The following is a 4,901-nucleotide window of genomic DNA, read 5'->3' on the forward strand; positions in this document are numbered from 1 at the left end:
CTTCAGTTCTGTGGGTCTGGGATTGGGGTGGCAGTGGCAGGGATTTTTGGATTTGGGATGCTGTGGGGGGAGGCCCATCTGTCCCTTCATGATCTCAGTGCCCAGTGAGCACAGCCTGGGGATCTGCAGGTGAGATCTCAGATCTTTGCTGAGCTCATCCCACCTYGCAGGGGATGCTCTGGTTAGGAGGGAGCAGAAATTGGGAAGCTCCTGGGTGCAGTTGGTGCCCAGTGGCTCTGGAGCTCCTGGGAGCAGCTTTTTCCTCACAAAGTGCAATAAATAACAATTGCAACCCCACTCTGCAAAACACAAAACTCCCCCAAATGAACCCAGAAAATCCCGTCCGGGAATGCCATCCAAAAAGGAAAGCGCACGAACAATTTGCTATTAATTAAAGCTGGAGTCATCCAATTAAAATCTGCTTAATTAAGGGATGCCTCTGAAAAACGCACGGCTTGGCTCCTGCAGATGGCATTTCTTGCTTCAGGGTTTGCGGAAGATATAGTTTTTCAGGAAATTCTCCTGCTGGAGGTCTGGGACTCTGAAATGTCGGATCCAGCTTTGTACAAGGTCCTCAAATCTGGGATCTTTTGGGAACGTGATTGTGGACTTGGTAAATGAAACWTTGAACCTGATGAAAATATGGATAATTATCTGTAAATTGTGATGTATCAATGCTGGCTGTGGATAGTTGCACAGATTTTATATTTATTTACATATAAATTTATATATTTATATTAAAGCACGTTTGTGTCTKGGTCTGATGCTGTTAAGTAGATCCAAATTCAATTTTTAAAAAGTCCATAAATCCCAGATTTGGACTCTATCTGTCCTTTCCTTAAAAATCCAGAAACTCCAGATTCTGACTCTGTCCTTTCCGTTTGACCCTCTATTCCCTGGAGGGTCGTGACATCCTTAACTAGGCAATTATATGGAATTACCCATTTTTTTCCCCTTGACAAGACCCTAAATTGTGYGTTTCAAGTGGCATAAACACAGGGGTCACTGCCTCTGCCCCCAGCACCAAGAGCAGCTGGGAGCCTCGAGGGCTCTCAGGCATCCTGGGAACCTCAAAAAGAGCCCAGCAGGATATTTTTACAATCCAGGAGGTCTGGGAGCCCCAAAAAGAGCCCAGCAGGATATTTTTTACAATCCAGCTTTTACCCCTGAGCTCCTTCATGAGCTTCTCTTTGTGGTCCAGAGGGAGGAGGAAAAAACCTTTAAAGGGTTTGTGCTTCARGTGCATTTGAAGGGTGCCCTTATCTGAACCCTGGCTTTGCTCAGCATCGCTTTCCAGCTGTTTTCTGCTGGATGACAGAGCCTTTTCCACCCTAAAATCTTCAGGGRCTTTTGTATGGGAATAGGGAAGAGGCGAGGTCCTGCTTTCCCTCAGACAAAAGCACAAACTCCTTGCACTGGATCCCTCGGGATTGTTCTGTTGGGATTCTTCCCAAACCTTTGGGATTGTTTGGTTGGGATTGTTCCCAATCCCTTGGGATTGTTCAATTGGGATCATTCCAAATCCCTTGGGATTGTTTGGTCAAGATTGTTCCCAAACCCTTGGGATTATTCTGTTGGGATTGTTCCCAATCCCTTGGGATTGTTAGGTTGGGATTGTTCCCAAACCCTTGGGACTGTTCCATTGGGGTTGTTCCCAATCCCTAGGGATGGTTTGGTTGGGATTATTCCCAAACCCTTGGGATTGTTCTATTGGGATTGTTCCCCAGTCCCTTGGGATTGTTCTGTTGGGATTGTTCCCAATCCATTGGGGTTGTTCCCAGTCCCTTGGGATTGTTCAATTGGGATTGTTCCCAATCCCTAGGGATGATTTGGTTGGGATTGTTCCCAAGCCCTTGGGATTGTTCCATTGGGGTTGTTCCCAATCCCTTGGGATTGTTCGGTTTTACCCCCCTTGCACAGAGCTTTTGTTGGCTTCTTTGGSAATCCCAGCCAGGGATTTTGAGAATCCCTGGAAGTTGCCCCAATTCCCTTGGACAAGCCTGGAGGAGAAGGTKCTGACCCAGGACATGACCCCCGTTTGGGATGCAGCACATGGGGGACATTGTCCTGTCACCCCCCTGAATGCCACCACCTCCTTCCCAAGGTGACAGTGGACACAACAAAGAATGGCAAAGCCCTAAAGAATGGGACATCGGGATTCAGGGACACTGAGGGGTGCTGCCCATCCCTCCTGGTGCCTTTTGCTGTGCTGTTTAACTTTGGTTTTAACTGCAGCTGTTGGGATTTTAAAATCTTTTTTGAAGTCTGTCTCGTTTCAATTATTTGAAACCTCCAGCCCGAGGTTCCCAGCTGTTCCCAGGATCCCAGAACATGTTTGGCAGCATCCCCATGAGATCCCTCCTGATCAGACCGAGTTAAAAACCCTAAACTTTTCCACAAGCTTTGTTTCCTAAAGCCTCTCTTTCCCTCTGGACCCAGCCCTTGCTCTTGCTCTGTCCCCTGGGTGTCCCCACAGGGCACAGAGGGAGGCCAAAGCTGTTTCCCCTCTATTTTTTACATCCTTGTAGATAGGAGTGGTTCCATATSATTCCATTTAAATCTTGGGGTGCTGGGGAAGGGTTTCAAGGTGGATCAGCGCTGTTCCTAAGGGAAGRTTTTCCAGTGTAAGAGATCATCYTGCAGGTTTGGGATCAGATCAGCTSAGCAGGAGCTGAGCTGCAGGATACAAACATCATTCCCACGGGAAAATTAACAACCTGGGCTCAGTGTCACACTAAAGCAGTGCCCACACGTTGCCAGGGGTCAAGCCCAGGCTAAGCCAGGCTGGTTGAGATGGAAGATTCCAGGGTCAGACACGGGGTTTGGTGCGAGGAGCAGCTCAGAGGGGCTGCCCACACCTCCTTCCTCTGGGCAGGCTCCCAAAAAGCTCCTAATTCCTTGCAGGAGCAGCCGCCATCTGCTCCTGGTTGAGGTTCTGGCCGTGGGGGCTGACGTAACGTCTCTGCCTCCCCGGCTGAGGAAGCTGCAGCTCTTTGTGTGTGTGCAGGCTGGGCTATAGAAATAGATTTCTGTTTATTTATGTATTTCTGGGTACATGACACGGCTCTGGGCTCTCACAGCCAGCCTGGGGCTGGCACTGCCTGTGTGGGATGGGAATTTGGGCTCTGGAGCTGGGAATGGTTTTACAGCTCGGCTCCAAGAGGGGCCCATTCCATACACGGGAGATTGGGGGATCAGGGGATTTGGGTGTCTGGCGCCTGTCTGGGGAGGAAAGMTGGGGATATCTGTGGGTTCTGGGGTGCTGGGCTGGGTGCTTGGGGCCCTGCTGGGCGCAGGATCAGCAGGGCTCAGCTGTGCAGGGAGGGAGGAAGGATCACAGAGCCACGGGACCACAGAATCATGGAATCGTGGAATTATGGAATCAGAGAGTCACAGAGTCACGGAATCAGAGAGTCACATAGACACAGAATCATGGAATCAGAGAGTCAAGGAATCATGGAATCATGGAATCACAGAACCACAGAATCACAGTGTCACGGAATCATGGGATCATGGAATTATGGAATTACAGAGTCATACAGTCATGGAATCAGAGAGTCACAGAATCATGTAATCAGAGTCACAGAACCACAGAATAATGGAATCACAGAGTCACAGAATCATGGAATCATAGAATCACACAGTCATGGAATCATGGAATCATGGAATTACAGAGACATTGAGTCATGTAATCATGGAATTATGGAATCAGAGAATCACAGGATTATAGAATCACAGAGTAACGGAGTCACAGAACCACAGAGCCACAGAGCAACGGAATCAGAGTCACAGAGCCACAGAATCATGGAATCATGGAATCACAGAATTACAGAGTCACAGAATGACAGAGTCACCGAATCCCAGAGTCACAGAATCATGGAATCACAGATCCATGGAATCACAGAACCACTGAAAATGCTGAGTTAGAAGGGAGCCACACGGCTCCCTGCTCCGTGGGGAAGCTCTGGGATCTGGGCAGGGCTGTTCTGTTGCTGTCACTCTCTCCCAGAGAGGTGAGCAAAGGAGCTCTCCCTGCTCCTCCCTGCCGGCCCCGGCAGAGTGCTGGGGGATGGATTTGAGCACAGAAACCTCATTTCCTTCCCCTAAAAAGAGGCTGCTCACCCAGCCCACCGCCCCATCACACGATTAGCAGGGTTTTTGGTGTTTTGCCCCCTGTTTTTAGACAAATCACAGAATCTGGCTCTGTCCCCTTCCTTCCCATCCCGCAGCGAGCCCGTGGGAGAGGCTGAGCATCCCTGGCACTGTGGGTGCAGCAGCTCGGGGGGACCCGGGGCTGCCGCGGGCTCTGCTTTGCCGGGGGCACTCGGGGACATTGGCAGAGGGAAGAGCTTCCTRAGTGCCGCCTGGGGGCTCAGGGATTCCTCATCCCCGCTGCTCCTTCTTTGTGCGGAGCCTTCCCTCACCCTGCGAGGAGCAGCCGCTGAAAGGCTTTGCTCTCTCGGGGTCAGCAATTCAGGAAAAAACCTTCTCCGAGGCTTAAGCACCCTCCTCCCGTGCCTTTGCGGGTGCAGGAACTCCAGAGAGCAGCGAAGTGACAAAACCCAGCTTCTGTTTAGCGCCCCTGAAGCCTGACCGGGCGTTTCTGTGCCACAATGATGGCAATTAGTGCCGCGCTAATTGCCGGCGCCGCCGGCGGTGTCGTTCGTGCGGGGTTAAAGGGCACCTCAGGTCACACCGCGCTGATCCCGGGGCTGCTGGGGACACGGGGGGACCGGCACGTGGCAGGACAGGGGGACACGGAGGGACAGTGGCTGGGATAGCGATGGGACAGGGGACACGGAGGGACAGTGGCTGGGATAGCGATGGGACAGGGGACACGGAGGGACAGTGGCTGGGATGGCGATGGGACAGGGGACACGGAGGGACAGTGGCTGGGATGG

Source organism: Malurus melanocephalus, unplaced genomic scaffold (genome assembly GCF_030028575.1).
Source record: "Malurus melanocephalus ecotype Western Australia unplaced genomic scaffold, MMel_1.1 scaffold_541, whole genome shotgun sequence".
NCBI classification, from domain to species: Eukaryota; Metazoa; Chordata; class Aves; order Passeriformes; family Maluridae; genus Malurus; species Malurus melanocephalus.